Below are 12734 nucleotides of genomic sequence, written 5' to 3'. Positions count from 1 at the left end.
TGTGCAACAGGGCGTCCCTGCCCCCAGGAGGGTTGGGATCCCTTCACTTCTCCCAGGTAGAAGGCAACCTTCCCCCAGAGGGGGTGACAGCGGGCCAGCATCTGCAGGAGGTGCTCCTGGCCTCGGGGGCTGTGATGTGTCAGGATGGATGCAGAGAGAGGGCAAATCCTGGGCCCAAAACAAAACATGCTTAGGTTCTGGTGTCCAGCTTGACTCTCATTTGCTCTCTTGCCTTTTCTCCCCACGGCATTCGGACAACAGAGTCACAACTTCCCGAAAAAGTCTACTTGAGGTGAAGACCCTCCCATCCCCCAGGCCTCAGCCCACGTGGATCCCTGATTAACCCCGTTCCCCCACTGCTGGCCCTCCCTGCTGCCCAGGCCTGGGGTGGGGCGGGGAGCCAGGGGGACTTGAAATAACCCACTTCTGTTGGGAGCCCATGTGCACGTGACTCAGGCTGCGGCTTCCCCGAAGAAGAGCTGAGGCTGGTGTTTGGGGGCCCGTAGTTTATTTGGGAGGTGGTCACAGAAGAGCCAGTCGGGGAGACGGGGAGGGGGACAGCAGAGCCCGGGAGCCTTGTCCAGCCTCTGGACAGTCATGGGCAGGCCTGGGGTCCCTGGAAGAGGAATCTAGGATATTACCTCCACCTCCACACAGGAGCCCCTCCTACAGCCCAGGAAAGCCGGGCTGGGTCTCGGGTGATCAGAGGGGGATGCTGGCCAGCAGGTGCGACCCAGGTGGCCACAGAGCATTCAGCCTGTGCCTTCCAGCCGTCTCAAGAGCCTCACGTCAGACGGTCCTCCTTTTCCCATCGAGGCAACGAGAGGGTGAGCTGACAAGTCTTCTCAACACACTTGGCAAATGTCAAGGGCCCATCACTGCAGGATAAATAGGACAAACATCAGCGGGACGGTGAAGGGGGGGAAGCACGTCTCTGAAACCCTCCGGCCGCAGGTCTGCCCGAGGATGCTGGGGAGGCGGGCTCCATGGGTCACCTGCCTTCCACGAGGACAAAGTGCTCCCAGCTTCCAGCCTCCCAGGAAACGGTGGCCATGGCCTGAGTGTTTCCCTGGCCACCTGCCAGGCGCTGGAGAGGAGCTGCTGAGGGCTTAGCCTGGGGTCTGCACCTGACATCAATAACCCAGGAGAGCGAGCCGTCTCCGCAGGGCTGCCAGCAGCCTGGCCCAGGGCGGAGCTCTGCGGACTCTGGGCTTTGTCCTCAGAGAACAGGGCAAGCCTTCCCAGCTTCAGGGAAGGCGTCCTCGGCCGGGTGTGGATTTACAGCAGCTGCCTTGGAATTAGGTTGAAGGCAGAAAGCTGGTTTCAGACCAGGGCTTCTCACTGATGACGCATTAGAATTTCCTGGAAGCTCTCTGCTCTGCGGCTCCTGGGCCTGGCCCTACAGGCCGAATGGAGCCCAGGGCACCTGGAGCTGGGGCCATGGGCTGCCCTCCCAGAAGCTGTGGAGCGGCCAAGCTGTCAGGGAGGAGGCAGGGCTCATGTGCAGGAAGTAGGGCCCTGGGGCCCCGGCCCGGCTCGTGGGGTGGCCTCCCCAGGTGAGCGCTGGGTCTCCCATGAGCCTCCAGGTCAGGGTCAGGGTCAGGGTCAGGGAGGCTTGGGGAACGTCCTGCAGCATCGCCCCCTCTAGCACATCCTGTGAGGGGCTGTGAGCTGCTCGCCTCCCTCGAAGCCCCTGGACACCCCCACCCCACCCGCCGGCCACCCAGGGGCCTCGCCGTGGCCCGGCTGCCCCGCCTGAGGCCCGAGCCAGGTGGGCCTCGTCAGGCTCCCCCGGGTTCTCTCCCGGAAGCCTCACCAGGCCCGGGTTGCAGGTGGGCGGGAGCAGACACAGGTGGGAGGGAAATTAAAGCCTCGCCCGCTGCCCTTCTAAGCCCGCCTCCAACGCCAGCCCTCACAGGCCTGACCGGCTCCAGGGGGGGCGGAGGAGACGCCACTGCTCTGGAGACTGTCCTGTGGTCGCACCGCAGGTAGGGAGCTGTCACGGCATTGGGTGGGGCGGGGGGTTGCTGACACGACAGCCTCTGCGGTGCGGGGGTCCCGGCGTGTAGGGGTGGCGCTGGCGGGGCAATGGAGAGGGGAGTGTCCCACGAGCCACCCTCCTTTACACCGACCAACCGACCGACTGACCGACTGACCGCAGGCCCAGGGGACGTGTCTTGCCCCAGGGAATTGGAGAGGGGGCTTATGGGCCCAGGCGCTGCTGTGTGTGGGTTTCATTTCAGCAGCTCTTGTCCCAAGAGGCCCCACCAGCTGCTAAGATCTGAGGCCCCTCCACTCCCACCAAACCTGATGCTGTCACCTCCCTGTTTAGCGCCCTGAGGGCCTCCCAGTGCACCACCCCCCTCTCGGCTCCACCTCAGACAACAGCCCCCTCTCCCTGCCCTCTGCGTCTGGGCTTATGGAGCTCTCTGACCTCAGAGCCTTTCCACCTGCTGTTTCCTCCGCTTTCAACCCTCTTCGCTGGTTTTGGATTTCATCTCAAATGCTGCTTCTTTCAGGAAGCCTTCCCTGACCTCTCTGACTGGGGAAATCTCTATTTCCTGTGCTGAGAGAGCCGTCTTCTGCTCTTTCACAGGATTAGTGCCACCACCTTTTACATGTGCTTGTGTGACTAGTTACTGTTTATTCATCACCCTCAGACTTGCTTCGGTCACCAGTCACGGCAACACATTCACCTTCAAAACTCGTTTTAATCCGCCCGTGATTCTGTGGGTCAGGAATGCAGGCAGAGCAGAGGTGTCTTAGCGGGGGTAGCTTGGTCCTTGGGGCCAGCTGTCTGCCGGGTCCCTCCATCTTCTCCGTGTCACCTGTGCCGGGGCCCCCCTGTGTCCACACTGCCTCCACGCAGCCAGCCTGGGTTTCCTCCCTGCCTGGGGCAGGCAGACTCGGGGTGGTGTCTGCCTTCCCCGGAGCAGGATGGCAGCTGCAGGGCTTCCAACCCAACTGGAAGTTTCCATTGTCTTCTGCTGGCCTCAGGGGGCTGGCCCAGTGTCAAGGGGAGGGACCACTTGGGGCACGTCCATCGGGGACATCTTTGCAGTCCAGCTGCCAAAAAGCTCCGCGTGAGCACTGAGCTTCTCACTGTTAACTTTGCTTTTGTGGGAGTCCTTCCTGCCTGTGGATTAGGGTCGGTGACTTGGGAAAACCACACAGGGATGAGACGCGAGTCCTCCCGAAAGTGCTCGGCCGTCACTGGCCCACTGCTGCCATCCTCCCAAGCAGCGCATGGATTCAGATTTGGGCCCCAGGCAAACATCTAGAAAGGCCACTCAAACCTCCTGTCAGAGCCAGAATTTTTGAGGGCGCCCTGGGGCTGCACAAAGTATCCCGAGGAGAAGAATACTACTACTCTGAAAAGACTGCACAACGTTCAGCCTCCTCGCTCTTCACAGGCGCTCTCTAGGCCTCCCCTCCAGCTGCTGGACGACACAGAGTCCAGGTCACGTTGTTCTGCTCAGTTTGACCCACTCTGCAGCACAGGCATCGCCTGGGGCAGGGGGTGGTGGCGGGTGTCAGAAATGCAGACTCTCAGGCCCCACGACCAGCTGGTCCACTACCACCTGGGCCAGGTCTCGTAGGGATGGGCCAGCACAGTGAAGTTTGAGGCAGGCTGGCCGGGTCTGGGCTGGTTCCACTCCCTCCTCCTCCCCTCCCCTTCTCCTCCTCTCCCCCCACCTCCCCTCTCCTCCCCTCCTCCTCCCCTCCCTCCTCCTCCCCTCCCCTCCTCCTCCCCTCCCTCCTCCTCCCCTCCACTCCTCCTCCCCTCCCTCCTCCTCCCCTCCCTCCTCCTCCCCTCCCTCCTCCTCCCCTCCTCTTCCCCTTTCCTCCCCTCCTCCTCCCCTCCCTCCTCCTCCCCTCCCCTCCTCCTCCCCTCCCCTCCCCTCCTCCTCCTCCTCCCCTCTCTCCTCCTCCCCTCCCTCCTCCTCCCCTCTTCTCCTCTGGGGCAGGGACCAGCACTCTGAGGTCAGAGGGACTGAAGTGCAACGTGCCAGCTGTTCATGGGGATGCAGGCCCCTCGGTGCCGCCTGGAGAACTTGCCCGGCCCTGCTCTTAGCCTCCATCCACCTCCCTCTTCTCAGAAACACTGACTCTTGGGGTCAGGAGGGTTGCTCTGAGCCAAGCTGACGTCCACCTGCTCAGCCCACCGCCCAGCAGCTCCTTCACTGAAGAGCAAGGGTGTCCCCTCCCCGGGAGCTCCCTTCCAGTCTGCCTCCTGCCCTTGAAGACAGTTCCATATCCCTAGTTCTGCAGAGAAGGCCCCAGTGTGATGCTCTGACTGGTGGCTGGCCTCCTCCTGCAGCTTTGCCCAAATCCAGCCCCTTCTCAACACTCCACTTCAAGGCTCGTGTCCCCAGGGCCACCGGAAAGTGTGAATCCACCACCTCACCCATAGCACTTTGATCAAACCCAAAGTTCCCAGCGCCTTCTAGAAGGTTCCTGACACCTAGCACCCAGCCCCTGCCCCCTCAGCCCCAGCACACCCTAGGCCCCGTCTGGTCCCACTTCAGAAGCCACCCCCCAACTCCTCATCCCTCTCCGTCCCCTCCAGCTCCACTCTCCTGGCCTCTCCCATGGGCTGTGTCCTTGCCTGTGTGCTAGGCCAGCCCATCACTCCTGACCCCTGGGCGTAGGCGGGGGTCCAGCACCTGGTGGTCGAATGAGGGAACGAACAGCAAATATACTTCAGCTACTGCCAAGGTGATTGGACTCTGGTCAAAACGACCCTCCCCTCCCTGCACAATAAGACCCCCAGCTTCTTGTCCATCGCCAGGAGCTGCGTCTCCTCCATCACCCACACCCGTGCTGTCTGAGGTTGGCTCAGTGCTGAGACTTGCCTGTGTCTCTTGAAATTAAATCTCTCCAGATTCAGGATCTTTTCAGAGATTGTGTCACCCGAGCAGGCTGACCCCGCCTCCGTTTCTGCCCTGACAGGTCCCAGGGGGTGTTCTCGTGTCACCTGGCTCCGACACAGTCACCTGAACTCTTGGCACGGGGCCCAGGTGACAGCAGCCTTTAATCAACGGGTAGCCGGCCGGGAAGCCTGGCTTGTGCAATGGTGACAGGACGCTTGCCCTCCGGACATTTAATGTTCCCTAGTGGTCACATTTAAGAAGTAAAAAACAGGTAAAATTAATAAAATATTTTAGTTAAACATCATATCCATTATATTGTTTCAACATGAAATCAATATAAAAATTATTGTTGAGACAGTTCATGTTGTCTTTCTTGCGTGTCTGTGTGAGCCTGTCTCACCTGTCTTTTGCGGTGCTTTCTTCAGCCCTGGGTCCCAGTCTGTCACACCCAACCTCTCCTCTCCCACAACGTGGCTGCAGCCCTGGGGCTCTGTCTCTGCTCCACCCCGCCCAGCCCTCCAGCACATCCTCCCCCGCCCACATGCCTGGTGGGAACCGCCAGCACCTGAGGCCAGAGCCTCACGCAGCTTCGCCTGACCCGAGGGGTGGCGTCTGGGGGGCCCCGGCCCTGTAGGCGGCGGGTACCAGAGTGACAGTCGGTCCTCCTGTCCGCAGCAGAGCCACAGGGCTACCGGTCCCTGGCACCTGGGCAGAGCACGCCCCAAGTGGCCGAGGGCCTGTGCGCTGCCGGGGGACTTGTGTCCTGTGGGGACGGGCGGCCGAGGTCCTGGGACAGCCCCGCCCCCATTTCTCCACCTTTTCTCCTTCCACAGCTGCCCTCCCACCATTGCTGCCAGCCTCCGGGAACTGTTTAAAATGCACCCGCACATAGTAGAGGGGGCCTTCCACGTTGAGGGAGTTTGATTGGTTTCCAGATCCATTCAGATGATAAGAAATGCCAACCATTTGCATTGCCAGCCCCAGTGTCCAGGGCTCCAATCCCCCACAGGCTGTACCACACGTGTAACAGCCTGGGGTTGGCACCTAAAATCTAAGAGGACAGATCTTGTGTTAAGTGCTCTTACTACAGTAACATTTTTTTCAATAAAATTTTAAAAGATGCCCATGTTACAGGGAAAGGAAGGGAGGTACCAAAATCTTAGATGAAATTCCAACTTTTGACTTTTAGGTGGTTACAAAATTGTCTCGAAATTCTCCTTGTGCTTCTCACTGCAAGCGGGTGTCAAGACTTGGAAGAGTGCGTCGTTAGAAGGTCTCGGTAAGGACTTCCGTGTGGCCGTTTCGAGGCTAAATCCTGCTGTGAGGAGGTTATGTTTTTCTAAATCAAGTTTTACAAGGTTTTTTTTTTTTTTTTTTTTTTTTTTTTTTTTTGCGGTACATGGGCCTCTCACTGTTGTGGCCTCTCCCGTTGCGGAGCACAGGCTCCGGACGCGCAGGGTCAGTGGCCATGGCTCACGGGCCCAGCCGCTCCGCGGCATGTGGGATCTTCCCGGATTGGGGCACGAACCCGCGTCCCCTGCATCGGCAGGCGGACTCTCAACCACTGCGCCACCAGGGAAGCCCCTACAAGGTTTTTTGAAACGATTTCATTTGGAAGTTTTATGCAAAGTCAATATTTTTTCTTGTCACGTCTACATAATTACAAAGAAAATGCAGTGTATTTTTTTTTTGCCAAGCTTCATATCATGACGCCAAAGTCCCCGATTCACCCCAGTTTGCCCCAAGTCACCTTGCCAACAATGCCATTGTCCACATCTGAAAATCGCTGGGCGGTGTTGTGCCAGGCCCAGGTCGGTACCTGCCCCTCAGGATCTTGAATCTGCCTTTTCACCCCTTCTGTCATGAATACGCTGTTTGAACAAGTGCACTTTCCTCTCTGTCTGCCACGCAGCCAGGGGGCTTTAGAAACCACCCAGCCAACATTCCTCTACCCTCTCCTGTTTGTTTCCCAAAACAGCCAGTACAGTGGAGACCCCGGGAAAGCCTGGGAGGGCTGTGATTTGCTCTGCCTCTTAAGGGGAAGAGCCCAGGAAGTGTGAAATGGCCCTTCAGAGAGCCCACCAAGTGGGGCTACAGCAAGGCAGGGAAGAGAACTTTCCATTTATTTGGGGGTGCTGTGAGCTTTGCAGTTGGGTGGTTACCGAGAGCACATGGCCCTCTGAATCTCCTGGGAAGCACTGGGAGGGGCTGACACGCCGAGATTGCTCAGGTCAGAGTTTCAAAGTTTGTCCGGTATCTCATTGCGCATACAGACAAACGCTGCTACAGTGTGAAATTTAAAATCCGTAAAGATGAAAAGAGGGAATCAAAGCCAAAATGAATTTCTGGGTGTAAAAATAGGAAAAGTGTTGGATGTGGGATGTCCTCTCTGAGCCACCAGGTTGATTTCACCAGAGTCTACTGTACTGTTAGCTGCGGTTTTTAAAGCTAATGATGAAATCAGAGATTTTACCAGTATCCACATTGTACAGAAAGTAATTTCCTTTTTGCAGGAAACTCAAGAGAGAATACCAGTTAAACTTCTAGTGGAAAGATGCTTCTGGGGGTGGTTCCAGATACCCAGGGCAAGCAGCTGCCTCAAGTCCTTTTTTGGAAAGAGGCAGAGGAGAAATGCGTGAAGCACAGGACACATACGGGGCTCAACCAGGGAAGGGAAGGGAACTTGGACGGCACCCGGGCCAGAGCTGTAACTGATAGAAGCTCTCGCTCAGCACCTGCACCTTCCTGTAGATAACGATGAAGGCTTCCTTTAGTCTAACACTGGGCAGAGGAGGGGACTGATGGTGGGTGTCCTGGTGCCCTGCATGCTCTGTCCACTGGGGCTGCTCCCTGAGTTCTCATCTTGACCCCACCTGGCCAAGCTGACTGGCCCCTGGGGACTCCAAAGGGGTCCTGGGAGGACCCTGGGAGAGAGAGGCCCGGGTGTTAGCTGGAGGGTCAAGGGCGTGACCCCTGCTGCTGGGCAGAGGCCCCAGGTGAGCTGTTCATCCCTTGGGAGGAGCCGTCTGTGCGAGGGCTGGATGGCTGATGGACACTGGCTGCCTGGGCCAGGGACTGTGTCTCCAGCTTCTCAATGACCCTGTCTTCTGACCTGTGCTTGTGTGTGCGGGGCCTGGAGCCACCTGCCCCTCTGCCCCCTTCCTGCATCCTCCCCGCCCACCCTGCTGGCGCCTCGGCCTGGCTGGAGCTGGATCACACTGACCCCTGGTGTTGCTGTCTGCCGTGTGCAGGGGCCCTTTTCTCCTTCCAGCCCTGCCCCATCTGGCCTGTTTTGTCTCTGCTGGTGGATGGAGGCATCGTCCAGGGTCGAGCCAACAAACAGAATTGGTGTCATTTCAGTGATTCTGCATACAAGTTAAACGCTCTGATGTTTGCATTTAAAACTGTATTGCACAACATAAAGAATAGTAAAATTCATGCTAATAATTTAAATTCTTAGATTTTCTTAGAACAATGATGAATAGCAAATAAAAAATATAATAAGTCAAGAGAACAACCTTGGAAGAAAGAAAAGCCTTTAAATGTAGCTCTCACAGCACTTTCCCCCTCTGTTTTGGATGAGAGGCCTGTGTTTTCACCCTGGCCGAGGACGTTGTAACACAGAGCCCTGGCCTGTGTGTCTGTGATGGAGACACACACACAGCACACACTCACGCACGTGTGAAAGAGAGTGAAGACCCTTTTCCAGAGCTGCACGTTAGTAAGAGCAGACACACAGAGAGAAAGCTCTCCAGGTGTCATCTCAAGCTTCCCAGCACCGAAGGCAAGAATCGGAAGCATTTCAGAGCTCAGCGCTTGACGCCATCAGAGCTAAAGGAATTTCTGAGAGATGAGATTAATGTTGTTTTCAACACTTAATGTTTTTTTGATTCAAGAAGAAACGTATCCCAAGTATCCACTGACGGATGAAGGAGTAGACAGAATGTGGCCCATCCATACAGGGAATATTATTCAGCCTTAAAAGGCCGCAACATGGATGAATCTTGAGGCTTTATTCTAAGTGAAATAAGCCAGTCACAAAAGATAAATACTGTATAATTCCACTTCTATGAGATATCTAGGGCAAATCCATAAGGATAGAAAGTAGGATGGTGGGTGACAGGGGCCAAGGGAAGGGGGAATGGTGAGTTAGTGTTTAATGGGGACAGAGTTTGTCTGGGAAGATGAGAAAGGTCTGTAGATGGATGGCAGTGATGTACTTAATGCCATTGAACTGTGCACTTAAAATGATTAATATGGGACTTCCCTGGTGGTCCAGTGGGTATGACTCCAGCAGGGGGCCCAGGTTCGACCCCTGGTCAGGGAACTAGATCCCACATGCTGCAGCTGAGAGTTCACGTGCTGCAACTAAGACGTCCACATGCCACAACTAGGAAGTCTGCATGCTGCAACTACAGATCCCGCATGCTGCAACAAAGATCTCGTGTGCCACAACTAAGATCCGGTGCAGCCAAAATAAATAAATAAATATTAAAAAAACAACAAAAAAAAAGGTTAAGATGGCAAATTTTATGGTATGTGTATTTTACCACTATAGAAAACAGTACCACATACTCATTGGAAGAATCAAAAGCAGACACCATAGGAGAAGCTGCAAGTGGAGGGCACAGGTGGGAAGGATGGACAGGAAGGACCCACCCAAACACATCCCATGTCTGGCTCACCAGGTCCCACCTGGACAAGCCAAGGCCCTGGACTCCATAGAACACAGATCTGTCAGCCTTCATGGCTCGGGTCACTGCTCAGGAATAATTTACACAAGTCCATGAGCAAAGAAAAGTCCTGCTTCCAGCTTTGAGATTTCTTGAAAGGTGATTTCCTCACAGCCACTCTCTTTGGAAGGCAGCTTCCAGAAGACTTGGAAATTGGAGAAATGAGGGTCTTCAGAGAACAAGAGGAGAGCACGGCTAAGGTAATGTGCTGTGATATCCCAACCCCTCCTCTGGTCTCACAGTTTAACTTTATAGGAAACTGACCAATTGATTTCTAAAGTGTCTGCACCATTTTATTTCCCCACCAGCAACATACAAATTGTTCTGCATTCTAATTGTTCTGCATTCTCATCAACACTTGATGTTGTCAGCTTTTAAATTTTAGACAATTAGTGGACATGTAGTAGCATCTCATTGTGGGTTTGACTTGCATGTGTTTAATTTGCACAATGTTAAGCATATTTTCTGGTACTTACTGGCAATTTGCATACTTTATTTTATGGACTGTCTGTCCAAACATTTTTCCCCATTTAAAAAATTGAGTTGGGGCTTCCCTGGTGGCGCAGTGGTTGAGAGTCCACCTGCCGATGCAGGGGACACGGGTTCGTGCCCCGGTCCGGGAAGATCCCACATGCTGCAGAGCGGCTGGGCCCGTGAGCCATGGCCACTGACCCTGCGCGTCCAGAGCCTGTGCTCTGCAACGGGAGAGGACACAACAGTGAGAGGACCGCGTACCGCAAAAAAAAAAAAAAAAAAAAAAAAAAAAAAAAATAATTGAGTTGTCTTATGAAACTGTAAGAGTTGTTTACATATTTAGGTGCAATTCCTTTGAAAGGTATATGTATTAAATATTTTCTCCCAGTCTGAGGCTTGCTTTTTCATTTTCTTTTTAAATATATTTATTTATTTATATTTTTGGCCGCGTTGGGTGTTTGTTGCTGCGCGCAGGCTTTTCTCTAGTTGTGGCGAGCAGGGGCTACTCTTCATTGCGGTGCGCGGGCTTCTCATTGGGTGGCTTCTCATTGCAGAGCATGGGCTCTAGACACGCGGGCTTCACTAGTTGTGGCATTTGGGCTCAGTAGCCGTGGCTCACGGACTCTAGAGTGCAGGCTCAGTAGTTGTGGCACACGGGCTTAGTTGCTCCGCAGCACGTGGGATCTTCCTGGACCAGGGTTCGAACCTGTATCCCCTGCATTGGCAGGCGGATTCTTAACCACTGTGCCACCAGGAGTCTTTCAAAGTACAGAGGTTTTCATTTTGAAGACCTTTTTTTTTTGCGGTACGCGGGTCTCTCACTGTTGTGGCCTCTCCCGTTGTGGAGCACAGTCTCTGGACGCGCAGGCTCAGCGGCCATGGCTCACGGGCCCAGCCGCTCCGCAGCATGTGGGATCCTCCCGGACCAGGGCACAAACCCATGTCCCCTGCATCGGCAGGCAGACTCTCAACCACTGCACCACCAGGGAAGCCCCCTGAAGACCTTTTTTAAAAATTGCCTTTCTGTATCTATTTTCTTTGGTTACTTTTAAGATTTATTGGTTTTAAGTATTTTCATTGTGATATGTCTCATGGTTTTCTTTGTGTTTATCCTTCTTGGGGATTCATTGAGTTTCTTGGATCTATAGGTTTATATATTTTATCAGATTTGGAAAGTTGCATCATTGAATAATTTCTATGTCCCCCACCTTTTCACTGGGCTTCCAGCTGCACACGTTAGACCACTGGATGTTGCCCTTGGTGCACTAGGCTTATGCTCACGGTTTTTCAGTGTTTTTCTCTGTACTTTGTTTTGGGTAGTTTTATTTGCTACATATTCAAGCTCACTGACTTTTTTTCTTCAGTGTCTAATCAGGTGTTAATGTCACTTAATAAAATTTTTATTTTAGCTTTTGTATTTTTCATCTCTAGAATTTCCATTTGGTTCTTTTTCTATCTTTTATATCTTCCATTTCCCTCCTCACTAGGTTCATGTGTTCCATTACATTCTTGATCATATTGAATGTATTTATATTAACTTTTATGCTTCTGTGTGAAAATTCCATCACCTCTGTCATTTCTAGGTCTGTTTCTATTGACTAATTTTTCTTCTGATAATGTTTCACATTTTCTTGCATTAGTGCATGTCTAGTAATTTTTTTATTGCATGCCAGTCATTGTGAATTTTAGATTGTAGATACCACATTTTGCTGTATTCTTTAAAAAAGTATTGAAACTATTTTCAGTCCTGCTTTATTCTTTTAAGGCTTTTTTTTTTTGAGGCTATTTTAAGATGGGTATAGGTGGGTCTTTTCTATAGGGCTAGTTTAGCCTCACTACTAAGGCACTTACTGAATGCCCTTGCAGTCAACAAGGTCTGGCTGTAGGGGATATGAACAATTCCTTGCCCTGTATGAGCTCTGGAAATTGCTCTGCTTGTAGCTCCCCAACACCTCTTCTTTGCCTGGGATTTGCTCTTCGTAAACCAAGGAGTTTTACCTTGATCGTGGGCAGATGATTTCCAACTGAAGACTCAGAGAACCCCCGTGCAGATTTCTGAGCTCTTTGCCTACAACCCTTCCTCCTCTTTAGTATTCTGCCTCACATATTTTAGCTACTTCTTCCTCATCTGGCTCCCAGCTCTGCCTCCTCAACTCAGTGAAACCACCTGGCCCTATTTTCCCTACCAGTGCCAAGATCACAAATTGCCTTCAGGCAGAAATCTAGGTTGCTTGAAGGGCTCATCCCCATTGGTTTCCCTCTCTTAGGGATCCCAGTCCTGCACTGTCTGTTGTTTAACATCTAAAAACAATTTTACGAACCCCGGCGATTTTGCAGATTGTTTGTTTAGCATATCATGTCTGTGTTTCAACAGAAAGACAAGTCTGGACACTGTTACTCCCTTATAGCCAGAAGTAAAAAAGTTGGTTTTATATTTTTTAATATTTTTTTCTTAATTATAAAAATAACACATGCTCATTTGAGAAAATTTGAAGTTACAAGTAGACACAAAAATGAAAATAGAAATCACACACACCACAAAAAATAACCACTAATGTTGTGGTATATATCTTTCTGATAGGGTCCCTGTGAGTGTATGTGTGAGTGTGTATATGTACGTAATATTTTTTTTACAAAAATAGGATGATATTGC

The 12734-nt window shown here is 52.9% G+C and overlaps 1 long non-coding RNA gene across 1 annotated transcript; it reads left to right on the top strand.

Annotated features, from left to right (window-relative positions):
* Positions 1–257: 257 nt before the first annotated feature.
* LOC137203435 (uncharacterized) lies at positions 258–2207 on the top strand. Its single transcript, XR_010933121.1, has 3 exons — positions 258–292; positions 658–827; positions 1910–2207. It is a non-coding gene; the product is annotated as an uncharacterized lncRNA (long non-coding RNA).
* The last annotated feature ends 10527 nt before the right edge of the window (positions 2208–12734 follow it).

This window comes from Pseudorca crassidens, chromosome 1 (assembly GCF_039906515.1).
Source record: "Pseudorca crassidens isolate mPseCra1 chromosome 1, mPseCra1.hap1, whole genome shotgun sequence".
In the NCBI taxonomy this organism is placed as follows: Eukaryota; Metazoa; Chordata; class Mammalia; order Artiodactyla; family Delphinidae; genus Pseudorca; species Pseudorca crassidens.
The sequence above is the reverse complement of the archived record's forward strand: the minus strand, read 5'-3'. Positions and strand labels throughout refer to the sequence as shown.